Genomic DNA, 26,105 nt, shown 5'->3' with positions numbered 1-26,105 from the left:
AAAAATAAGTATTTTTATAGGTATACTAATATTACCTGTATTTACCTGTATTTTTACTCTGTTACTGTTTTTCCTTCTTGATGTTCCAAGTTTCCTACTTTATTATTTCCTTTCTGTTTGGAGAACTTCCTTCGGCTCTTCCTCTAGAGTAGGTCTGCTACTCTAAAAACCATTCTAATGACAGGCAGAGAGCCTGATGTGGGACTCGATCCCAGGACCCTGAGATCATGACCTGAGCCGAAGGCAGAGGCTTTAACCCACTGAGCCACCCAGGCGCCCCAAAAATACCTATTTTTATACTTATAAAAATATACGAAAATTCTCAATTTCCTTTAAAATTCTCATTTTCTTTAAATGATGACTGATGGTTGAAACAGGAAGAGCAGCCTGATGCGGCTCTAAACACAAGCAGAATATTTAAGATAACCATAAATGGGGAAGGGTAAATGGAGAAAAAGTTGTTACACTTCATTCCCAATGGTAAAATAATGACATGAGGGGACTCTGATGAACTACATGTCTACGATGTCATACAGACAGCAACCTCATACTCAATATGGGGATATCCGATGGAGTCAGGCCACAGGCCACAGGCCACAAACATGGTCTCTCTGAAACTGTACAGCCTAAGACCAGAGATGATGTGTCTGTAGCCTTCTTGACAGAGAAACTAGGGCCCCAGGAGTCAGAGCACCACCCATCTGTGGCTGGGGGTCTATACAAGGGGCTGCTCCCTCAGCAAGACCTACTTCCCACCACACAGCCCATGAGCTCTGAAGAGCTCTGTCCCTACCGGTGTCCAAACTCCCAGTATACAAACACATCTCCTGCCTCCTGCCTGCCCTCCAGGGTATTTACCTACTGTTTACCCAGCAACACCAGACAAGCTCTAATCTGGTTAACCTAGTTAACTCCTCTGCTGTTCAATGGCAAAACCACAGCTTCCCCATTAAGGTCCAAATCACTTCCAAGTGTGCCCTTTCTTGGATAATCTCTCTACCCTACGGTACCACAGAGAGTTTCTTATATCTTAGAGTTGGTCTTTTATGACAGTTCATTGTTCTTATGTTAAACTTCTGGAGTGTCAACTACTGTGGTTTCTGTCTCCTGATTAGACATAGATTACTACAGAATTCCAGGAGTGGTCCCAGGACACAGATCCCTAAAGATGGGATCTAGGGACTGATCTGGTCATGCGCCTGGACTTGAGTGTGATGGTAAGTTCCTTGCCAATAAGAAATGTGCTGCTGGTAACCCCTGACATGCAGTGGCGTCACAATTAATCAAGCTATCATCTGTGGTTGACTGTGATTAAGTGCCAACTGGAGCACGTTCCTCGGAAGCTCGAGTGCCTTCTGCTCTTGCCACATGGTGGTAATGAGGACTACAAAGGCTGTGGTGTGGGATGAACGTTTCTAAGTGCTTATGGAGAGAAAACGACAAGCTCAGGTCTGTTAACTCCTACCTCAAGTCATGGTCTGAAAAGCAGACAGCCTCCATGACAGCCCTAAAAAAATCCCTTCTTTCTCATAGCCACAGGGCTGGCATTGCTGAAAATCAAACACAAAACATAATGATGTAAGTTGCTGAATTAAAATGGCAGCTGAATTCACAGTCTTGCCAAGTTTCTCATGTGAAAATTAGGCCATTAATGGGGGAGAAAGAAGATTCTTGAAACGTGGAATAAGGAAATCTTACTGGACCTCAAGAAATTGACAATGTTGACATCTGGGTCATCCTGAGTCCCTCTTAGCAGCAGCAATAGATTTCCCTCCGATGTCCAAGACCTGTCTCCGTCAGTTTAAAAAGCCTTGTGATAGATACCCTCACTTGGGGCAGACACCTTGAAAAGGGATGTCCCTTCTTCTCTGAACCCAGCCTACCAACCCCTGTTGCCAGAAGACCCCTAACAAGAACCATGTCTCAGCATGACTGGGTGGACAGGTATACACTGTGACCCTGGAGGAAACAGCTTATCTACCAAAAGAGCTGGAGGCCTTTGCCAATACATAGTCACAGAAACATGGGGAATATATATGTGGGAATGGATTCTCAGGACATTGAGAAATACATTAGTGAGGGGCCACTTGGGTCTCTGAAAACCTTTGTGGTTGCTATTTTTACAAGCCAAGCATAACTGTAGGGGATGCCACCCTTGGGATAGGCTCCTTGATTTCAATGTGATGTCTGAATCCCAGTATAGCAAAGGCCAAGTGGCAGAACTTAATTGTCAAAGGCAAAGTAGGCATGTCAACCACACAGCAGGGGGACATGTCAGTAGTCAGAATTCTTTGGGCCTCAGAGATCTTTAGAAGTGGTTGCCTGATCCTGTGTCCTTAAGAGCGAAAAAGGTGGAGGCGCCTGGGTGGCTCAGTCAGTTAAGCACCTGCCTTCGGCTCAGGTCATGATCCCAGGGTCCTGGGATCAAGCCCTGTATTGGGCTCCCTGCTCAGCAGAGAGCCAGCTTCTCCTTCTTCCTTTGCCTGCCGCTCCCCCTGCTTGTGCTCCCTTGCTCTCTCTCTGTCAGATAAATAAATAAAATCTTTTTAAAAAAAAAAAGTGAAAAAGATAGTCAGCCTGCTAGGACATTGCTTGGTCTACATGGCAAGAAACACTCTGTGGTAGTAAACAACCTGACTCAAGTCACCAAATGGACAATCATGACCTTGTATCCAGTTTTCAGATCTAAGTCAGTTCACAGGTCAGAGGTCCCTGAAGGACAGGGGGCGGTGCCAGGTCCCTGAAAGAGGAGCCCCTGCTTTTGCCACAAAGACACACTCGATCTTCCTTCTAGTCTTCCCCAGAGGGACCTTTAGCCACATACTAGAGTGACAGTAACTAGAGGAAAAACTAAATACTCAAACTTTTTAGGGAATACTACCTAATCCAAGGGTAAAGAACACATAGCAGCTGAGGTCCTGCCCTGAGGGCAAGAAAACTCTGGAACGGACCACGACCTCATGGCCACCTGCAGAAAGGACGGCAAGAGGAGCTTTCTGTGGGTCTCTATGCGTGCGGTACCGAAGGGTCTGTCTACACAGAGTGATCATCCTCTACTTCTTTCTTCTCCTTCATACTTTTAGATTTTATGCATGAGTTATTATTGGAGGTTAACTTTGTAAAAGTTGTAAACTTGGTCTTTAGGGAAGAGAATATTCAGGAAGCCCTTGACTTACTCCGGGTAGTAATTACTATATCCTGTGATGGATATAATGACTATTTACTCTTATTTTGAAAGAGTTGAAACGTCTTCAATCGCAGGAAGGAAAGATGTATCTCGTTCGGCAGAAATACAGTGTTGTTTCATTGTGTTAAGGAAGTCCCAATATGTACATGGGAGCTGAGTGGCCCCGGGGGCAGGCCATGTCAGTTATGAATTTATTGCCTGTCAGTACCGAATGCACCCTTCGACATATGCTATACGATAAACAGTGCAATTCCTTTAAGATTTTAAAGAGGGCACAATGTTAAGGGGCATTCCAGGAAGAAGAGGCTTCCTACAATTTTTAGCAGCGGCCAAGGAGAGGCTCAGCCGTGCGGTGCAAGGACATCCGCCAGAGCCCGCCCTGCCGGTCCCCACACACACGCCCCTGCGGTCCTGCAGCCTCAGCCTGACACTGAGCTGTCCACATCCCCACGCGCAGAAATCAAAGCCTGCCTATGGCTGGAGAGTCACACGGTTGTGCAGCTCCTTCTGTATCCTGTGCGCAGCCCTCCAGTGGCTGCGGTGTCCACAGACAACCACTCCACCTCCCACCCATGCAGCCCATTAGCTCCAAAGGCCTCTGTCCCCACTGGTGTCCAGATGCCCAATGTACACCCATGTCTCCTATTGTCCGTCACCTGCTGACAGCCTACAATCCGGAATGTGTCCTATTGTTCACCCAGCAACTCCAGGCAAGCTCCAGTCTGGCTATATCAGCCAGCTTCTTTGCTCTTCGAGATCCAAGCCATAGCCTCTCCGATGAGGTAGGAACCTCTTCCAAGTCTGTCTTTCCTCTCAATCCTAAAGTACCCTACAAATTTTCCTTACATATTATAGTCACTCTCAACAAAGGATATTACTTCTTGTTTTAACTTTCTCTTGTATAACCTGTGTAATTTCTACTTCCTGCCAGGACCCAGATGCCATACCCGGAGAGACCATCTCCCAGACTGTAACACAAACCTTAGTAAGAACTGAAATCATACAGAGAGTGTTTTCTGCCCAGAATAAAATCAAACTGGACGTCAATAACAGAAAGGTAACAGGAAAATCTCCCAACACTTGGAAAGAATCAGCATACCACTAAGCAACCCAGGTGTTTAAAGACGAAGCATCAAGGGTAGCAACAATAACACCACCACCGAATGAGTGGTGCCTCTCAGAATTTGTGGGGAGCAGCTAGCACAGTGCTCAGAGGGAAATGGAGAGCACTAAAGGCTTGCATTAAGAGAACCACAAAGCAAAAATCTAAGCTCCTACTTCAAGTACCTAGTAAAAGAAAAGCATCATAAGCCCACAGCAAGCAGAAAGAAAGAGATAATAAAAAAAGGAAAGCAATCAATAAAGTTGGAAGAGAAAAATAATAGAGTCAATGAAAGAAAAAGCTTGTTCTTTCAGAAGATCAATAAAATTGATCTTCAAAATCTCTGTGAATACTGAGACAGGAAAAATGAGGGAAGACGCCCATTAGTAGTATCAGATAGGAAAGAAGCAGGGATAGCACTACAGACCCTGTGGATACCAAATGGATAAAAAGGGAATTCTGTGAATAAACATGATACTCAGATAAATCTGATAACCTAGATAAAATGGACAAATTCCTCAAAAAAGCACAAACTACCACAAGTTGCCAAATATGAAAGAGATCATTTGTATACCACTCTATTAAATAGACAGAATTTGTAATTTTAAAGCTCCCAAAAAAGAAATCTCCAGACCCTGATGGTTTCACTGAAGAATTCTACATAATGTTTAAAAAAGAATCAACACATTGGGGTGCCTGGGTGGCTCAGTGGGTTAAGCATCTGCCTTCGGCTCAGGTCATGATCCCAGGGTCCTGGATCAAGTCCCGTATCCGGCTCCCTGCTCATTGGGAAGCCTGACTCTCCCTCTCCCACTTCCCCTGCTTGTGTTCCCTCTCTTGCTCTGTCTGTCCCTGCCAAATAAATAAAATCTTTATAGAAAGAAAGAAAGAAAGAAAGAAAGAAAAGAATCAACACCAACCTCTTGCAGAAAACAGAAGAGGAGGGAAGACTTCCTAACTAATTTTATGAATCTACACGTTATCCTGACACCAAAGCAACAGCACAAAACAGAAAACTACAGAGCAACATCCTGCATGGATACTGAGGCAGAGTCCTTCACAAAAATATTAACAGACTCTACAGTATAGTTCTTCACGGCCAAGAGTTCCAAGGATGTACTAATGGGATCCACCACATTAACACAGTAAAGGAGGAAAATCATATGATCACACCAACTGATGTAGAAAAAGCTTTCAGTGCAAGTCAAAACCTACACGTGATAAAATCTCTCAGAACACAGAAAATAGAGGGAAAGTTTCTCAACGTGATGAGGAGCATCTACAAAACATCTATAGCTGAGGGGTGCCTAGGTGGCTCAGTGGGGGCCTTCAGCTCGGGTAGTGATCCCGGGGTCCTGGGATCCAGACCTGCATCGCGCTTTCTGCTCAGCAGGGAGCCTGCTTCCCCCTCTCTCTCTGCCTGCTTCTCTGCCTACTAGTGATCTCCGTCTGTCAAATAAATAAAATCTTAAAAAAAAATCTATAGCTGATACTACACTTAATGGCAAAAAGCTGAAATACTTTCTCCTTAAGATCAGGAACAAAACAAAGACGTCTCTCTAATCACTCTCATTCAACACAGTACTGGAAGTTCCAGCCAGTACGATAAAGCAAGAAAGGGAATCAAAGACCTATGCATAGGAAAGGAAGAAACAAAACTGCCCCTTTTTGCAGATGACGTGATTGTCTATGTAGAAAATTTCAAGAAATCTACAAAAAAAAAAATTCCTAGAACTAATAAATTCATCAAAGTCACATGATACAAGTTCAACATATAAAAGTTAATTCTACTTTCATAACTAACGAACTGGAAGCCAAAGCTTAAAATACAATGCCACTTAAAATCACTCAAAAATAGAAATACTTAGGAATACATCTAATGAAACCTGTGCAGGACCTATCTGCTGAAAAGTACGCGGCACTAACGGAAGAACTGCAAGAAGGTGTAAATGCAGAAGGAGGCACTGTGTCCACAGAGTGGAAAACTGACCTTAGTGAAGATGTTCGTTCTCACCAGACTGACATGCAGGCTCAAGTCCGTTCCTATCAAAATCCCAGTAAGACTTTTTATGGGCATAGACAAGACTATTCTAAAATTTATATAGAAAGGTAAAAGAACTGGAATAACTCAGTTTTGAAAATGGATAATAAAACGGAAATGATCAAATCAGTCTACATGATTTGAAAATGGATTACACATGGCGCCTGCATGGCTCCATTGGTTGAGCCTTGGGCTTAGGTAGTGATCCCAGACTTCCAGGATCAAGTCCCGCATCAGGCTCCCAGCTCCTTGGGGAGTCGGCTTCTCCCTCTGACCTTCTTCTCTCTCATGCTCCCTCTCACTCATTCTCTCTCAGATAAATGAATAAAATCTTTTAAAAATTTTTCTTAAAAAAAAAAAAAAGAAAGAAAATGTATTACACAGCCACAGAACCAAGACTGTGCTGTATTCGCAAAGGAACAGACACGCAGATCAACAGAACAGAATTTTCTTAAAAAAACAGAATTAGACCCATATGAACATACCCAACTGATTGTGAACAAATGTTCAAAGGCAATTCAGCGGAGGGAGTATGTAACTTTTTCAACAACGGACATGTATAGGTACAAAAAATAAACTCAGCCTCAACCTCACCCCTTTTGTAGACAAAAATTAACTCAAAATGTGAAACGGGCTTGAATATAAAATGTAAAACCAGAAAGCTCTAGGAAAAAACACTGGAGAAAATCTTCAGGCTCTAGGGCACAGGAGAGAGTTTTCAGGGGCCCCTGGGTGGCTCCGTTGGTTAAGTGTCTGCCTTCGGTTTGGGTCATGATACCAGAGTCCTGGGATCAGACCCCACATCAGACTCCCTGCAGAGCAGGGAGTCTGCTTCTTCCTCTCTCTCTGTCCCTCCTCCTGTTTGTGTTCTTTCTGTCTAAAAAAAAAAAAAAAGAAAAAAAATGTTTTCAGACCTGAGCTAAAGATGAAAAATCACTGCTGTGTGAAAGCCCCTATTCAGAAGACAGTGAATAGAGTCCTGCAGACTCACGGGCTCCTGAGATGCTCAACACTGTCAGCCATCAGGGAAATGCCAACTAAAACCATAGTGAGGTATCACTGCACACCTATCAGAATGGCAAAAACAAAGCACAGTGACACCACCAGACACAGGGGCGGATGTGCATTCACCAGACACATTGGTGGTGTGAGTCTGGAAAAGTACAGTCATTCTGGAAAAGAACTGGGCAGTTTCAAAAAAAAAAAAAAAATTAAAGATACAACTACCGCTCAATCCAGGGACTGCACTTCTGGGCATTTACCCCAGAGAAAGGATAGGTTCCGTCCACACAAAAGCCTGTACACAAATGTTCTTAGCAGCTTTTTAAGAACCAAAACCTAGAATCAGCCCAGATGTCCTTCAACAGACCAATGTTTAAACCAACTGTGGTACATCCACATCATAGAACACTAATTGGCAATAAGAAGGGCTAAACTCGGGGGGGGGGGGAAGAAGGGCTAAATTACTAATACGTAGAACTGGGATGACTTTCCAGAGAATTATGCTGCGCAAGGAAAGTTAATCCTAAAGACTACACGCTGTGTGGTCCTACCCATATAACATTCCTGAAGTGACAAATTCTAGAACTGGAGGATACACTGGTGGTTACTAGGAGTTAGGAGGAGGAGGGCAGGAGAAAAGTGAGCGAGACCATGAGGGAGGGACACTTCTGATGATGGAAATGATCTGCAGTTTGACCTTCCCAACGTCAATATCCTAATTGTGATCTGCAAAACGTTACCACGGGTGGGGGAGGGGGGACTGGATAAAAGCTACAAGGGATCTTTCTGAATATTTCTTACAACCACATGCAAATCTACAATTATCGTAAAACAAAAGGCTGATTTATTAAAATAATAAACAGTAAATAAATAAATAACTGAAATAGGAACCACCCTGCCAGTGTGTGAATCAATGGATTTAATGCAGCGCCCATAGTTTCCCTAAACTAAAACCATGTCCCTAGCCTGGAGTTCCACAAGGCTCCCCTTAGAGAAACGGCCTCAATGGGCATCATTTTCCTTGACATGGTCTTCTTTGTACCAACCCCTTTTCCTTATGTATTCCTATGTTCGAAGCCCACAGGACATCACCACCATATAAGGAAAGCTCGGCCATGGCTATGACTACCGAGTGGTCATCATGAAACCACAGCTAAAGCAATGAAGGTCTGCAAAGGCCACGCTCACTTGGTTGCCAGCCAAAGCAGAAAAAAGGCTACCTCCCAATGCCCCAATCGAGCCCTGCAGAAACTCCCCCCCAGTGCGGTCATCCCAGGGCCACTCAGCCACCATCACAGCACCACACCCTGAAGGGCCGCGTGGGTGCTGGAATTCCCAGACTCCAGAGACAACCGCTGTCTTCGAGTCTGCTGCCCCTGACAAGCTCTGTGACTTTGACTAAGCCACCCAACTGCTCCGCACCGAGCACTTCGGATATGAGGAGGGGGGCTCATGTCCACTTTTTCAAAGAACTGGAAACAGAGTGGATGTGATTGGTGTGTGCAGAGCAGGTGCCCCACGTGTTGGGATCTTCCCTCTTAATCAAACAGAACTCCCCCAGCTCCCTTCTGCAAGCTCGGTTCTCTGCATACATGTTCACAATTTCTACAAGGAAAGAAGTCTCTGGCCGGTATCCGTTTGCCTTTTGTCGTGGCCTCATTTCCCACAGGCCACCCCGCAGTGATCATTTAGGTTCTTCTGGATGACCCGGATCACATGGGCCCCCTCCTCCGTGACCACAACCCTCCCTCAATTTCTCAGCTGAAGTGCAACTGAGGAAGCCCGTCTTCATCCTTTGTGTCCTCAGGATCTTCCCACAGTCCCCAAGATGGCTGTAGAACCTCCACGCTCCCTCGAACTGACATTAGCCTTGTGGTCCAAAATGCCTGCTCTTATCTGGGGCAGTAGAATTAGGCACATTATTTTAAACTGGCCCTGACGTTGATTCTGCTTTTCCCAGCCAGCCGACGCTATCATTTTTCTAGCTCGCATCCTGTCCCTCGCTGCATTTTGGCAGATAACATCTCTGGCTTCATTCTCACAGAAAGATTTGCTACGGGAACAGAGAGGCATGTTACCTCTCAGAGCACGGCTCCATGGCTTATCTGACAGACCCTGCAGCTCTCAGCTATTTTGGACACTGGGAAGCCAAGTATGTGTGTAAATACGTGGACCAGGGTCCATGGTCCCTTGTAAATCTCATTGAAAAATGCTACCCTTGGGTGATCAGCAGAAGCACTATAAATAGGCTCTGTATCAAATAGCTTTTTAGAATCTACTGTACATTTAGTTTTGCACACTCTCAGGCTAACATAACTAGTATTTCTAAACAATTCACACCTTCATTTTAATTAGGTCTATCACTAGAAAAAACTGCTTACAAAGCCACAGATTTCCTATAGCTTGTTTTCATGTTTAGTCAAACGTGGATTGTAGACCTGGTTTCTGACAGCCATTATGAAGTGCAGTAAATATTTTGACAAAAGCAACAGTGCTGTTAAGCACACAAGAGAATTACTGAACTGGGTCAGACCCAGTTTTATGCGATATTTCTTTTCAACTGCATGCTTAAAGATAAATATATCATTAAGAACACAGGCTTAAAGAAAGCTTGTTTTTTTTTTAAACTGACATCTTCTACATGCTTATCTCAGGGGACATGTTACATACCTTTATGAAGCTTGATGATTTTCAGTCAATGATGCTCCAACTCAAATACAAATGACCTGGCCAGAAACTGAGAAGACAGCCATAGTTCCCGAAGAAACCTGTGGGCTGCCCCCCTCCCTCAGGATGAGGGGGCTCATGCGCCCTTCTGCTCCTCTGTGTAGGGAGTCTGCGACTCCTCCCCGAGAAGGTGTCTGAGGCATCTTCCACCATCCCAACTCCGCAGGCAGAATCTCAAAGCATAGAGAGATGTTCCCTGCATCTTAGAAAATAAAACAAAAGAGGATGGCTTCCCCATTGCTTGGCCTTTGAGTCAACTCCATGTTGAACTAGAAAAGCACCATTCTGAGCAGCATGGAGGAGACTCAACCAGAGACGAAACCCGGGCTGGCTCTGAAATAGGAAGTACCTGATTTTCTATACATTACTTAATGTCACAGTAGCAGCCCTTAGAAAACAGGAAGAGACCGACACAGATGGGGGAAAAAAAAAACAAAGCCACAGCTCATATCTAGTAATTGTGATTATTGATCTAACAACCCATAAACAGAGGCTGCCCCCTGGAAATGAGGGTGTGTGGTCCCATGCATCACAGGGGAGATTTTTCCGGGCAGGTTGGTAAGAAGCAGAGCCAGTGTGGTCCTCCTCCTGGCTGTGGGGTTGGAAAAAGCAACTGCACAGCCTCCACATGCACACCTGGAGCTTCCCAAGGGCCGAGAATGAGCATTTCCACTGCAGGTGACGATGGCGAGAGACCTCACAAGGATCTCTGCGGTGCTGTCTCCACTTACAACTTGATATTTTGTTCAACCTGGAACTGTCTGCGTTCATTTTTACTTGTGACACAGTGCGGTGAACTATGATCCCAGTGACTGCATTTTGGGCATCCCTTAAGCTGTGCACCCATGCTGAGTCCTCCTCTCTCCCCACAACTTTGAAAGGAGCAAACATGACAGCGATAGAGGATGAAAAACACAGCTGTTCCAAGAGGTGGAGGCCGAGAGCAAAATGGGCACGCTGCTGGAAAGAAGTGCACTCAAGAGAGGGACCAGGCTGGCCAGATGTGCTCTGGACAGGTGCACTGGGGCATGTGCCCTCCTGTAGGCTGGCGTCCCGTTGCTCTGAATGCAGCAATTCTCACTGGGAGACTGAAGCTTCCTCGCCCCACTTTGCCATCAGTCATGCCCAGCTGGTCAAGTATCTAAGACTCGTGTTCAGCTAGGTTGGGTTTGGGGGCGGATTTCATCTGGCTGAGTGATCTGGGCTTTGGAAGAACCAAATGGTGCAGATCAATGTGGCTTCCACTCCCCGCCTCCTGGCATTAGGAAGCAGGCACCTCACTGGCTCCAGAGGCCACAGGGAGCGCGCAGCTGAAGACAGGAAAGTGACTGATGCAGAACCAGCTCTGATTCGACCAGTCCGTGTGAGCGAGATGGAACCCGTGTGGTACAGCCACACCTCAGTGTCCCCTCCCCTCCCCCAAACCCCCAACTCGGGCCCCGATATCTCCCGAACCCAGCAGCCAGGAGTAAATACCTGCCTGGCTCTGACTAGTCTGGTCTGGTTTATTGGGGCCTGTACCTCTTCTGTCGTTAAATATTGTCAGAAACACCCTGGCCACAACAGACATACAAACAAAACTCTGCCAGAGCCCAGAGGAAGAAGGTTTCAGGAGCCTGGAAGCTCCTGGAGGAAATGACAGATGAGCTGGGTACTGCCACATGTGGAGGAGTTTGATGGGCAAGGAGTGGCAGCAAGAGGCAAGCTGGGAAGGCCGGAAAGTTCATGAAGGCCAAAGACTTTCACATGTTCCACTGCCCCAACAGGGAGCGGGCCACAGGCAACTGGACGACAGGGGCATGGGGGATATTGGAAACACAAGCCAGCACGAGTCAACAAGACATCATGGTGAAGACAAGGGCCTTGCCAGCCATGAGGTAGAGCCCTAGCAGCTTGAGTGCTTTGGAAAGGAGGGACCAAAGCAGAAAGGGGTGAGGGTCCCTGGGGCACTGCCCCCCCATTCTCTGAGGGGCCTGACTCAGATGTATCCCTAGGCTTAGCCAAGAAGGTCCTCAAGAACAAATTCGTCTCTATGTCCTAAAAGGACTTTGATTTGCCTTTTTTCTCCAAAGTTACACTCCTCATTAAGATAAATTAACAAATTTTCCTGTACAAGAGCTAAAACATTGATTAAAAACAGTAATAGGAAAAAAAACCACCTTTTGGAGTTGATCGAAAATAAGTATGTCAACAATGAACAGATAAACATCCAAACATCCATACGATGGACAGACCATCATTAGGCAACAGAAAGGAAATGAAGTCCTGACCCCTGCTATCACACAGACAACCCTTGAAAACGTCACACTAAGTGAGAGAAGTCAGACACACAAGGACTCATGTTGTGGCCTTCCATCTCTAGTAAGTGTCCAGAACAGACAACCCCACAGGGCAGAAAGTGGATTTGCGGTCGCCATGGGCGGGGAGAGTTGGGGGAAGGGCTGCTAATGGGTTCAAGGTTTATTTGGGGGTGCTGAAAATGTTCTGGAACTAGATCATAGTGGTGACTGCACAACTGTGTGAATATATTAAAAACCACTCAACTGCACACTTTCAGGGGATGGGTTTCATTGTGTGCAATTCCTACCGCAATGTAACAATAATCACTCCTGGGTCGAGTTCTTGAGCAGAATGACCCAACTCTCCAGAGTGGGTGTAGACAGCCGGTGAGCTTGGCATTGACAATAGTCACCAAAAAAAGAAAAGAAACGTAATTTCCAAAGAATGGTGAACTTGCTCTCCCCAGCGTTTTACCCCCAAGGAAACAAACAGAAAAGATCACTCCTTTGCCAGGAGCAAGTTTTATCTGGCAACACCACAGTCTTCCAGGACTGTTCTTGGGACAACGCTAGCTTGGCAGCCAACAAGCAGCAGCAGCAGCAACAGAACCAGGAGAGACACCAGACACCCCGGGGGTCCCATTGAGCCCAGGCAGGAAGAATCACACACACACATTCCTACTGAGAACCCGCAGCTAGAAGCAGAATGCCCCCCTGCCTCTGGGGTTTGGTTTCAGTACCTTCCCCAGTCCCCGAGTGTGCCATCCCACAGCTGAAAGAAGAAGGGAGAGGCACTGGCTGTAGTCGCCTTCCCCCCCCCTGCCCCGCCACCTCAGACTGCTTGGGGACTCGCCCAGCCTCACCGGCAAGCAGGGCACAAAGAAGTCATTCCCACTGCTGCCTGGGTCAAGTCAAGAGCAGCTGCCAGACTGGTCCTCCAGTGCTGCCCTTCTATCTCAACACGTGCCACCTGCCTTTCCCTGCCCCACCTCCGCTGGCCCTCTGCCAAGCACTGAATGGACACTGAACAGTGCCTACCTAGCACCGTGTCACAGTCCCAAAAGTATGGACCAAATAAATGAGCATTTGTTTGTCTGAAGCCAGTACATGAAGAACCGAGGCCACACAAAGCCAAGCAAGACAAATACCAACCCTTCTTCTCTGCAGACTCTCCCAAGATGGACACACACAGCCCATCTCCTGTTCTGCGCATGCTGCCCTTCTTGGGCCGCGTGCCCCGTGTGTCGCCAGCACTTCCTCTCTGCCAGGCCCTTGCACATGCCCAGCTGCACAGCCCACATGGCAGAGGCAGCCCTCAAGCAGCGTCTGCTGAAGGACGAGCCCTATCAAAACCCTTGCTCCCTGGGACAAACCCAGACCTTGCACCAAGAGCCTTCCTTACAAAAACATACAAACCAGGCGGGACCTGCTTGACGTGGAAACCAGAGGCTGGCCTCTCCAGGGGGTAGGGGGCGGTGGGACAGCCAGCTCTGGGCTCTACAACGAGTTGCCTTGGGGACATGCATACTCGGATTTGCATTCAAGCCCAGTAGTCTCGGGGTTCAGCTCCCCTCCACATCCTCCACACGCTGTCCTCACTGTCAGAAGCGGTTTGTAATCACAATCCATGTGGGCTGGGAAATGAGGTGTACCTGTCGAGCCCTTCAGAAAGGAGCACTCCACAGATGTGCGACCTCGTGCTGACGGCTGCTGTTCTCATTTCTGTGCAGATAGAAAAGGGCCCCCCCCGAAGGGTAATTGCGCGAGTGCCCCCATGCAATTATCTGTCTGCACGTCCTTGGGGCCACTTAAACAATGTTTTTATTTAAAACATGATGCATCCAGCCAGTTTTTGATTATCCATGGTAATGGGGGTCAAGGATCAGCTGAATAATTGAAATGGAAACTTGATTCCCACCGAGAGTTTCCCTCTCCCCCACCTCCTTCCTTCCTTCCGCAGAGGAGAGAGGCGCTGTGGGACTGTGGAAGGGGCGCTGGGCTGGGGGCCGCATCCCAGCCCTGGCCAGGACTTTGTGACTGGCTTTCTGGGGGACGTGGACCAACGCCCTTCCCTTCAGGGGGGTTGTGACGGGAAGGGGCTGGACCACAGCGTCCCTCAGCACCAAGCTGTGTGGCACCTTTATTTATAGTTACGACAGATTTCTTCAAACTGACTTGCTTTTACCACCACTTAATGTGTCCCAAACAGTATCATTACTGTAATAATACTAATGGACGTGGGCCTCAAATTATTTTTGTTATGTCCATTAAAATAACTCCCTAAGCATTATGCTTTTTTAAAAAGAGTCTTTTGAAAGATACCAGGCGGAACATCTCTCAGATGATGTCCTTGTGACTCACATGCCAGCTTCCCCCAAACTGTCCTGATGCAGCGGAGGCTATTTGGGAATAAATGCCTCCCTTCCCTGACCCGTTCCGGAACAGCTCCCATCACGCTGATGCAGAGGGCTCCATCAGGCTGACTCCCGCCTCGCACCGGCTGTGACTGCGGTGGCGGGGAAAGGTACAAAGCCTCACAGCGCCCATTACACCCGATGTTCTCCTGCCGTAATTGCCAGCTGCCACTCATTTCCCCAGACCATCGCCCCTGGCTGCCTGAGTGACAGACGAAAAGCGACGGAAAGGCAGGGCGTTTGTTCCTACAAGCTGTATCCCTGTTTAGGAAGATGTGATATGGCTCTTGAGCACTCGGCTATCAGACTTTTAATCACAGAGTGTATAAATGAAATCATTTCCAGCACCTGAAGTGATCTTGCTGGCGTCACCCACTGTTTTTGTAGATTAATTTTTTAGAGCAGAAAGAAAACCCTTACATATCAGCTGTAACAAGAAAAACTGGTTTCTCTACCCCCCAACACTTCAAAAAGTTCCTTATGTAAGGACTTTATTTTTTATTTTTACTTTTTTTAAAGGTCCAGATGGGGAACAAAATGGCAGGGTTAAGACCCCACCACACCCCACCACTTGGGAGACTGGTCAATCAGTGTCTTTTGCATGTATTCACAAAAACAATATGTTTAAACATTTCAATAAACAGATTAAAACACAGATTTGTATATTAGCCTCTGCCAGCTGCCTTTCCAAGCCAAGAATCCTTTTGTCCTTATGAAACCAAATGATGATTATTCCTCGAATCCAAGGCCTGGCCTGAGAGACCCTGGACCTTCCTGGAGATTCGGTCTTCTCTTCCTTTTGGGGGCCTCTGATCTCATGTTCTGGCTTTATTTCCCACTGTCCTAGCCTCTGGGTGTGTTCTTACTGTAAGTTCCCCCGAAGCATTTTTGGAAGGAAGTAAGGCTCGAGTTGTAAGCCACCCAATTTCCCTCCAAAGCCAAAATCCAGAGTCCCATCCACAACCAGAGGAAAGAGCTGGCGTGACCTCAAAAGCATGCTTCCAGCAGCACAGAGACCTCCAGCCCCAGCAGGAGTTGCACTTAGGTGCTGGGAATTTCAGGGGCTTTGGCTGAGCAGCAGGGAAAACACACAGCTCATCCATACCTTCCTCAGACTGCCCATCACTCCCTACCCCCAGGAGAGCTTTCTCAGCACATCTCTCAAGATCAGCCTCCGCAGATGAAGTCTCCTGATGTGGGAGACTTTGCCCCTTCACTCAGGGTCCCCAACACATCTCTTAGCATTCCCAGTGGATGAGCACTGCCTGGAATTTAGAGAGAAAGCTGCTCCAAGGACCATGTAACCCAGCAATGTCAAGTGCAGGTACACATGTCCCCGCCCCTCCTGGCACCCACGGCTACTTGGTCACAGCACTCTTCCCCACAGAGCTAGGCATCGGAAGCCTCTTTATCTGGACCTCTAGGAAACATCCCCAGTGAGATTCTGTACTTGAGCTAAAACCAATCAGCCACCTCCGCATTGTAAAGATCACAGAAGGGGGACCAGAACCCACCTCTCACCAGAGCCCACGCCATTCCCCGCAACACCAAACGACGGCTGCCACTATTTTTTGTCATCATGTTACCCGCACATACATGTGGCTGCAGACACACGTCCAGGTATGCCTGTTTTCCTAACCTGCTTGGTCCAGGCTGTCCCTTCACTTCCCACTGGCTTGAGAGGATTCTGTCTTCACTAAACAACTCTTTACTCTTTCATGTGATACATAATCAAGATAATTGAAAGAAATTAAGGACAATGTCCAAATAGGCAGACACTAACCCCGGAAAAAGCAATGAAAAAAGAAGACATTACCCCTCCCAGATGTCTGGGAACTTGCATTCAATAGGTACACATTCACCAAATGCTGCTTGAGTACCAACCAGGTTCCAAACTCTAGGTCAAAGCATCAGGAAGAATAAGACAGACAAAGTCCTTGCCCTCACGAGGCTGTCATTCTAGTGAGAGACATCATCATAACTACGAAAACACATCAATGAGCGGAGTAAGCTCAGACAGAAATGAGTGTGATGACAGCAGAAAACTTTGACGAGGAGTGGTTTGACAAGGAGTGAGGGAAAGGGAAGGAGGAACACGCCTGGGAAGGGGCCCGAAACAGAAGGAGGATTCAGCCATGAGGAAACATGAGGGCACTGGGTTCCAGACAGAGGGAGGCCCCGGGGCAAGCACCCCCTTAGCAGGTTAAGACCAGCAGAAAGCTAAGGGCATGCAGGGCAACAGCAAAGAGGAGAGCACTGGGAGTCAGGCGACAGGGCGGGCAGACGACTGACGATGCAGAGCTTTTTAGGCCACAGGAGAAACTGTACTCTTAAGAAGCATCAGACAAGGTGTGGAGCTTGAGAGAGCAACTGACAGAAACAGCAGGGTCAGAACAAAGGTAGGAATTTTCCATAGACTCCACATGAGAGAAAGTAAATGGGAAAAGAAAGAAGACATTTTACAAGTGCTGCTGTGGGTCATGGTTCGACCTCCCGGGGCTGAAAAAATCCAAACAAAGAAGCATGCACTATCCAATCATTTACTGTTTTCTGCCCCGGACCTGATGCTCATGGAATTGCTCTGACAAGAGACCACACAAGTGTCCACTCTAAAGGCATCAGCCGTGCATCCTGTGGGATCAAGCAAGAGGTGTGACTATGCGTGTGTGCATCTTTAAAGAAGTCTCCACGCTGGACACCTGTTTCCCTATCCCTGAGTGGGAAGAATGGGTCCAGGCTATTCAAATGTTCCTTCCTCTATGAGACGTGACCCAACTGGCTCAGGCTGCGGGGACCCCCACCCCTCCAGGGTCCCATGGCAGCGGGCACGTCCTTCCTTGCACACTCAGCATGGCGTGCTATCATGATCAGTTTACACATCACTCTCTCTCATGAGATGACGCATTCCTCGACAACAGGGACAAGAGTTTAACTCTGTCAGCCTAGCCCCCAAGTAGGTGTTTGGTAAGCAACTGTTGAGCAAGACCCCCCCAGCTGTGAGGGGAGACCCGGTGCGGCCCGTGGCTTTTTCAAAGGAGCTCGCTGCAGCACGAAGCAGCAGGGCAGGACATCCCTCTCTGAGGCTGCGCTGGCCCAGGCATCTTCCCACAGAGTCCCCATCCCTCTGCAGGGACACCCCACCTCTGACTTGCCCTTCACGGGGCATGCTGGTGGGCCCTTGGGACCACCAAACATGTCCGTCCAGTCTCCCGATCAGGTCTTGGCCCTTGGGAGACCCAAGCTGTCTGGGTCGCATCCAGCACAATTAAGCTCTTCACCTTGGGGGCCTCTCTCAGTGGAGCAATCCGCTCCTCCTGCCAAGCCTTCTGCTCCCTGGGAAGTCCAGCCCTTGCAGACGTGCCCGGCCCGGCGAGGAGCGCCACACAGAAATCCGCCCTGACCTCCTCCAGAGTCGGCAGCGGGTCTGGAGCATGCTTGATATCTTGTGGGCTCCTTCCTGTTCTCCTTGGATCCGACTGCACAGAATTTGGCTCCAAGGGGAAGAACTGAGAGTGTGTGGGCTAGCAGCCAACACACGTGTTCTCCCCAGGAAGGTGGTGGGGAGGCCAGGGGAGGGGGGACTCAGGAACAGGGTCTGCATGACACGCTGCTCCCGGGGCAAGCTGTGAGCCGCTCAGCAGGTTGGGGATGACAATGGTGGCCAAGCAGGATTTGGGTCAGACTGGCTTCAGTCGGTGAAAGCCATTCCCTACCTTCACCCTGGCTTCTGACAGATCCACACCCCGACAAGCCACAGCCAGAGGGATGGTTCCCAAACACAGTTACATCCACCACCTCACACTGGTGACAAGCCCTTAGTGCCCACTGTTCTCGAAACTTCAGCGATCGGCTCTGCCTTCATGATCCACAGGCACCGGCCTCCACCACCTCCCTAGCTCCTCCCCGAGCCTCTCATCTGACCTCTGCATCCCAGCCCTGCTGGCCACGCAGCCCCTCACAGTCCAGCCCATGTCACTGCCCCTGCTAACCCTTCAGCTCTCAGCCAGTTCCCGGCTCCTTGGGGTGGGGGTGGGGGGCAGGGGCTGCTGGGATGCCCGCTCCCTAACCAAGCCAGAACACCGCGTTCAGCACAGTTATAGCAAAACATCACATGCTAAATGACACAAACCCCACAGGCCGGGACCCTTCTGCTTTGTCACCAGTTGCAAGGCTGTTGCCCTGCACAAGTGAGTCAACGGACAAATCATCCACTCAAACTGGACAGCTCAGACCAGCCCCCACCCCGCACTCCTGCTCACACACCTCCCTCAGCCTGGCGCTCCCACAACTTACTGCTCATCAACGTAGATCCAAATGCTGCCTCCCCGACAATGGCCTCAGGGTCCACAGCTGGAAGCGGTGCCATACTCTGTGGCACTCTGGGGGGTATCTTTACCACCCCACACTGTAATGAATTTAGCTTGGTTTCCTGAGTTCTAGGACCATCAAAGGTGAGAGCGACACATTCCATACTACTGCACCCCAGTGGCACCTGGGGGGGCCCCAGCAATGACTCATAACAGCAGAAACTTCTTGGGCGAGAGACCAGCCATGCCTCCAAGCCATGGTGTGAGGTAGGCAGCCCTCATGCACACCATTTCACAGGTGAGGAAAAGGAGGCTCACACAGGTGAGGCAACTTGACCAAATACTCAGCCAGGCATCAGCAAAGACACCCTTTAGACCCAGACTACCGGTACCACCCATGTGTAGCCCTGAAACCAAGCTCCCCTCGCTCAGCCCACAAGAGACAGCAAGAGGCAATGCACTCCCCATCAGGACCCCTGCGCTCAGAGCCCAACTTGGAGAACACTGCCCAGCATGAGGTGTTCAGACGGCACCAACGTCTGAGGCCAACCACACCGACACTGCCAGCACCGATCCCAAACTACCTCAGTTCTACCGGTGCAGATCTCCATAAAGAGTTTTTCAAGACAGTGCTCCCCCGTCAGAGAGTTCATGCGCAGGACGCAGGTCCAGAGACTGCCTTGTATTCAGCAAGCAGAGGTTCACCCGACCGGGCAGCAGAGCCTGAGAGCCAGTGGCACCCGGGGCTGAGCTCGGCTGGGTGTCTCGGCCACTGTGGGCAAGCTACTTTACCTTCCAGAGCCTCTGTGTGTCCACCTGTCGGTCAGGCAGGGACAATCACCACACAGGCACCTTCAGGAGAATGAGGTACAAGGTGCTCACCAGAGGACAGGTAGACCTCCAAGCCTCAGCCAACGTCCACAGCAGCATCACCGTCGGGACCCTTCTCATCAGTCATCTCTGGGGCCGGCCACCTCAGCAGGGGGGTGCCCAGGGAAAGGGGCTTTCTCCTGTCTCGGGAGGTCATGTCAGGAGACAGGAGCCATGCGGCCTGCCAGGTGTGCACAGCTCGAGGTGGCAAGTCACACACACGTCAACATGCTCCTCCAGCCTCACACGTCCACCTCCACGCCAGCCCCCTCGCATCCTGAGCCACGCCGAGAGAGCACGTGTGTATGCACTTGCTCACGCGCACACACACACACCTCCTGTCCCAGCCCACGTGCACCCTGGGAACGTGGACCTCGCCAGGGGTCCAACAGGGCTCAGCCAGGTACACCTGCCCTACCGGAAAGCCAGGCTGGCAGGAGCTGTGCTTACGGGGGTCCCATCAGATAGGTGAGCCTGTGAGGGGGCAAGGTGTATTTGCATATAATTTGCATGCACTGACACAGCCTTCCCATCTCTGCACAGAGCACTTCCAAGCTAACCTGTTATTACCGCTCCTCCAAAGCCTGGTTTTTCTCAGCACTCGTGCTGCTTACCACCCACTGCCAGAAAGTACTATGCAGTGAGACGGGCCAAGAGCTGACTCTGAGCACTGGGCAAGCCACCCCGGGCCTCAGTTTCTCCCCTGAACAACAAATAACAGCCTACACCTCCACCGGGCCGACCCGAGAAGGCCTTCCTGCACAGGAAGTGTCGGCGTGTGCCTGTAGCTGGCCACTTTCCTGCTCTTGGAACCAGAAAGCAAGTCTGGGTGGAGTAGATGGTCCAACACTCTGCCAAGATGTTTTCTGAGCCTCAAATGGTGGATTCCCTGTGCTGTGGCTACCAGTTGCAGCAAATACGTAAAAATGCAGAACACCTAGTTAAATCTCAACAAAATGTTAGCATAAGCATGGCCTGTGTAACATTTGGGACACATACCAAAAACGCATCTGTTGCACACCTGGAATTTTCTTTAAGATTTTTGATTTATTTGACAGACAGAGATGACAAGTAGACAGAGAGGCAGGCAGGGGGTGGTGGGAAGCAGGCTCTTTGCGAAGCAGAAAGCCCGATGAGGGGCTCGATCCCAGGACCCTGGGATCATGACCTGAGCCGAAGGCAGAGGCTTAATCCACTGAGCAACCCAGGGGCCCCTGGAATTTTCATTTTAACTGGGGGTCCTGTATTTTATCTGACAACCCTACCTGGGACTCGAGGTTACTAATTATCTGTCCACTCACTGCATTTACCTACACCCAGAGAACATGGACTTTGTTTCCTAAATGTCCAGCTCCCGAAGGCAGGGAGAACAGAGGTTACATGGGAGGTGAACTGAGAACTGCTGACGGGAGGTGGGAAAAGAGAGGGGAGGGACATGTATTTCCTAATCTAGTTAAAAATCTACAATCTGTTCCTCTTTGGTCTCTGTGAGGAGCCCGGTGGTTATCACTGTGAACGTGAGGCCACATTTCCTGTGGTGAAGGGTACATGTGTTTGCATCAACAGGGCCCGTTTCTAGGGCTCCTCTCAGGATGTGAGGCCCATGGCAGGTCGCAGAGGAAGAGGGAGGGCCTGTGGGCAGGGGCTGCTTGGGGGGGAGGCTCTTACTCTGGGAGCTCCCTTGAGAGAACCTGCCCCCCATGGGATAAAAGTCTCCTTCCCCTAGCCCTTTGCCCAACTTCCCCACCACACGCCAGTGGACGAGGACCCTCTGCAGACACAGAGGTGATCCAGTACCTAATTTCCACTCAGGAGTTCACCTTAGCAGGAAGGGACAGTGCTGAGGGAGTCCCATCTTTCACGGGATTTGCCATCAAATGCAGAAGGCCTGAGCACGAAATGTGCATGGAGAACATGGTCCCTGTACTCAGGATGTCGCAGTCTGACCCTCTAACGTGCTGAGCTCGAGCTTTTCCTGTTCTTTTAGAATGGGCAGAGTGCCACGGAAGTACCACCTAGTGACACTACAATCAGCATGTGCCGCACACGGGAGTGGCAATTTTCGAGATATTTTTTTTTAGAGGAAAGTGTTAATTTACAGTCAGATCAATGGAAATACTATAGAGTGCCATGACAATTTTTCATATTTTTAAATAAAACACTAAAAATAAAATTTGAAACTTTCAGCTTCCTCCTTCTTAAAGCAGTGATGGAAAGCAGGCCATCCTCAGAGACACAGGGCCACTGCAAGGACTGAATAAAGAAATGCAGGTAAAGCCTCTCCCCGGAACAGAGCCAGGCAAAAGTAGGCCCTTCTCTACCTGGGACTCTGATCACTGCTGAGACTGGACACAAGGATTAAGATCTCTTCATCTGATCGTGTATATGAGACCTCCCTGTGCATAAAGGAATCATGAAGTAAAACAAAGAACTCTCTGGGCTTTGGGCACCAGAGGAAGATTTCATTTGATTTTCTAACGGCAGCCTCTGGTCAGGTCTCAGGGCAAAAGTCTGAAGGCCACCGCCTAAGACAGGCACTTATGTTCTACATCTGCGGCCACAGACGTGGCCGGCCGAATATGGGCCAGAGATCCTCATTACCAATAGAGAGACCATTCACTGGCTCCTCTTCTGTGACCTCTTGCCATGGCTGAACACAGGTGTTCCCAGCCCATAATAATCCAACTGTGCCTGCTGAGGTGCCAGGCCAGAGGCGCCCAGGTGAAAGACATGGTCAGCAGTGTTCAAAGAGCATGGTGTAGTGAGGAGGGCAGATGCACATAACTGAGACAGGTGGGCTCAGGACCCTTGAATCAGCTGTCTGGGTGGATGGAATGGGTGGGGCCTCACGGCATGACCCAAGGTTAGTGCTTATTCATACCCTCTGACCCTTCTTCTCAAGAAGTTCAGAAACTCAGGGGTGGCATTGCTTCTTCAGGACTGAAGACCAGTCTGGCCAGTGCTCATCTACATTCTGGTTCTCCACTCAACAGAGAGGCCAGCCATGGCCCTGGGAACTCTCCCAGCCTGCTATGAAGACTGTCCGCGCGCCCGACTTGGACGGGCCAAGCAGAAGCGATTTGTAAACTAAAGGAGGACCATACATAGTTCTTGAGAAACAGCACTGACAATTAGCAGTGACTCAATCGGACTCTAGGACAGCAAGAGAATAATACTGTGAATAACGTATGAGAGTAAAAGGCACGTCTTTTTAGGGGCCACAATGTATTCACGCTTTTTTAACTAACTTAATAATTGTCGCAACTGTATAGAACAGTAGTCCCAACAGCTCGACTACCTTTGTCTTCCACTTCTCCTTCTTGCTCGTGCTCAAGCTGGCTGCTGTCCTGTTGCCACCTCGGAAGGCAAGGTGCCATGCTCATGGTAACTCCTACATTTAAACCACTCTTCAGATTTACATCCTCGGCTCTGAAACACGAACAGGCTTTCTCAGGGTAATTAGCCTCACACACTATTTCAGCCAACATGTGATCAACCTAGCCCCATAATTAGTTCCTGCTAAAATATTACACTTTGTCTAAATTACATTGGAATATGTTCCTCAGTTGTGAAATCTACTTTGTCAAAATTAGCCTCGTTTGGAGATTGAGGGCCTCACTCTTCTTCTTCGTGGTGGTAGAGTTGCCCCCAAAGCCATTTTTGTTTATCCAAGCCATGATCCAACATCTTTTTTTTTTTCCAATTTCAGCTTGTACAGCCTTTCCTTTTTGAAAAACAAAGCATAGCAATCACAATTCTCCCTTGGCCAGTGGCCAGCTATCCAAGGGCTGGAGCCAGGAGATTAACGGATACACCCAGAGAGGGCAAGGTCAGAGAGCAGAACATCTTGGACACGTGTGTGTCAGGGACAGACTTGTAGGACCGCAGAGCACCCCTACACGAGGGCCAGCCCCTCCCAGTTTGAATGACATGCGAAGGCCCTTCCAAACCAGTGGATGAAACATGCCTGTGACACTAATTAATGCCAGGCAGAATGTAACAGCAGATCTTGGAAACTAAAAATAGACCTATTCCAACTGATTCATCCCCTGACTGCACAGAATTCGGAGGTTTCTGTATCTGTTTCTCTTCTGCATGTACGTTAGATTATGGCCTCTTTTCTCTCCCTCCATCTTTGTTGTTCTTCTTTTATGGCTCTCCTTCTTGTTGAGAGGTTTAAACCTTCCAGAAGAGATGTGCCCACTTGGCTACCCTCCGACCCACAAACATGCTTAATAAGCAAGGAAGTCATTTCTTTTCCTGGCTCACATGGTTGGGAGCTATGTAATTTGTACTTAATATTTTCCATGCGGATGTTTCTGCCTGTTGCATCACACACACAACTCTATAGCTGCGTTTCCGATTACGGTCCCTTCTATTTTAAACTTTGTTGATTTCTACTGGGAAGGAAGCCTATTTCATACAGATTAGCTGGACAGCTGGGTCTGATTGCTTCTGATGACTGGGCACGGGGCCACCGGGGAAACAGGTTTCCCGAAGCCCCTCGGATGGAGCCCCGTTCCATACAGCCCCAAGAGAACAGGTCGGCGCTCCCTTCAGGGAGGAAGGGTCAGCAGCCCCCGGTGGAAATCAACAGGTCAAGCCAGAGGCAGGACCGGACCTCGTTCCACATCTCGGGCTTGGGAGGCTGTGCTGGAAGGTGGAGGAGGGGGATCCGAAGCCCCTGGCTCAGAAGCTCTCGCGGGGACCTGCGTGGGGGCTCGTGTCAGAGAGAACGACGTGTGCTTGGAAGGAAGCATCCATCACGCTTGCCTGAGAGAACCACTCGGGAGGCAACCGACAAGGCTCAATGATGACGGTCCCGTCATCCGGCCTTGCATCCCAGACCTCCAGGTGCATAAAGAAATCACAAAGACCTCTCTCACCTTCACGCGCTCAGTCCGCAGGCAGGTGGGGGCCGCCGCGCTCTCCCGAAAGCCGGTGGCTCCGATGAGGCAGGAGCATTCTCCCAGCTCGTCCTATCTCTGCCTTGCTTCTCTTTGTGGCTTCTCTAGAGAAAACCGAGTGCTGGAAATTAAAAAAAAAAAAAAAAAAAAAAAAAAAAAAAAGATGGTGTGTGTGGAGGGTGGTGGGTGCCGGGGTGCCGGGGCGGAGGGGCGCCGGGGAAGGTGTGCAGCCTGCCCTGGCGTGGGTTCGGGTGCAATGGCCGACGCGGGGGATAGGCTCGCCTGCCGAGGCTCGGTGCCACTGCAGCTCCGCGTGTGGGCGGCGGCAGCTCCGCGGCTGGGTTTCCAACCATTACACTGAACATTTGCAAACAGATAAAAAAACAAACCACCCGGCGCCCGTGGAAACTGCCGTCCGCCCCCCTGCCTGCGCGCTGGCCCTCGCCGCGCGCACGGGTCGGGGGTCGGAGGGCGCCCCGGGGGCGCACGGCCCTGCGCCCCCCGCCCCCCCCCGGCCCCGGGCCCCGCCGCCACCCCACCCGCGCCCGCGGCCGCCGGCGTGCGCGGGGGCGTCGGACCACGGACACCCCACCGCCCCGGGGGCGCCCGGGTGCCCGGGAGAGTCTCCCTTCCGCACCGCCTCGCCCGGACCCCGGCCCCGGAGCCGTCAAACGAGGCGGCGCGGGGCTTCGGCCGCCTCCCGCCCCTGCCAGTGTCCAAGCCACCTGAGAGCCGCAGACGGGGACGGCGACGCTGCTGCCAGCTGGGTGACCCCTCCTCGCGGAAGGTCCCGAGAACGCGCGGCGCGACGGAGCCCGCGAACACACAGCGGCTGCCCTGGTCAAGTGACTTTGGTAACCGCTGTATCCGGCATCGCTCTCAGAGAGTCACACGGCGCATCAGCCAGGCAAGGCTCTGAGAAGTCCTGCGTTTCTCTCGTTTAACCCGGCGTTTCCACGGCGTGCGAGACCTCAGCCCACAGATCGCCGAGGGCCTGACCAGCGCCGCCGTGGCTCCCACCACGCAGGCGCACGCAGGCTGCGCACGCCGCGCACGCCGCGCACGCACGTGCCCTCGCGCCCGCTCACTTCCTCCCAGGATCCTCCGCGGGCACTCCCACGGCTGCCCCACGCGGTGAGGCTGAGGCCGCGGTTGCGGTTCCGGCGGGACGGGAAACGCAGCGGCGCTGACGACTCCCTGGGGCTGCGAGCGCCCAGCCCGAGGGGTCCGCTCCTAGCTCCTTCCTCCCAGAGGCACAGCCCCCGGCCG

General features: G+C 50.0%; 1 protein-coding gene across 5 annotated transcripts in view; it reads right to left on the bottom strand.

The window, feature by feature from the left end:
* Positions 1-24,947, bottom strand: part of ZNF831 (zinc finger protein 831) — a 107,271-nt gene extending 82,324 nt beyond the window's left edge. For 4 of the 5 annotated variants that reach the window (XR_009405506.1, XR_009405507.1, XR_009405508.1 and 1 more), the window contains exon 1: positions 10,003-10,388. The gene's annotated coding sequence lies outside the window, so the exon portion shown is untranslated. Of the gene's footprint in view, positions 1-10,002; positions 10,389-24,815 lie in introns of those variants that run through there. The other variant, XM_059407327.1, reaches the window with a different exon arrangement.
* Positions 24,948-26,105: the final 1,158 nt, after the last annotated feature.

This window comes from Mustela nigripes, chromosome 7 (assembly GCF_022355385.1).
Source record: "Mustela nigripes isolate SB6536 chromosome 7, MUSNIG.SB6536, whole genome shotgun sequence".
NCBI classification, from domain to species: domain Eukaryota; kingdom Metazoa; phylum Chordata; class Mammalia; order Carnivora; family Mustelidae; genus Mustela; species Mustela nigripes.
Note: the sequence above shows the minus strand (reverse complement) of the source record. Positions and strands in the feature narration are given on the sequence as shown.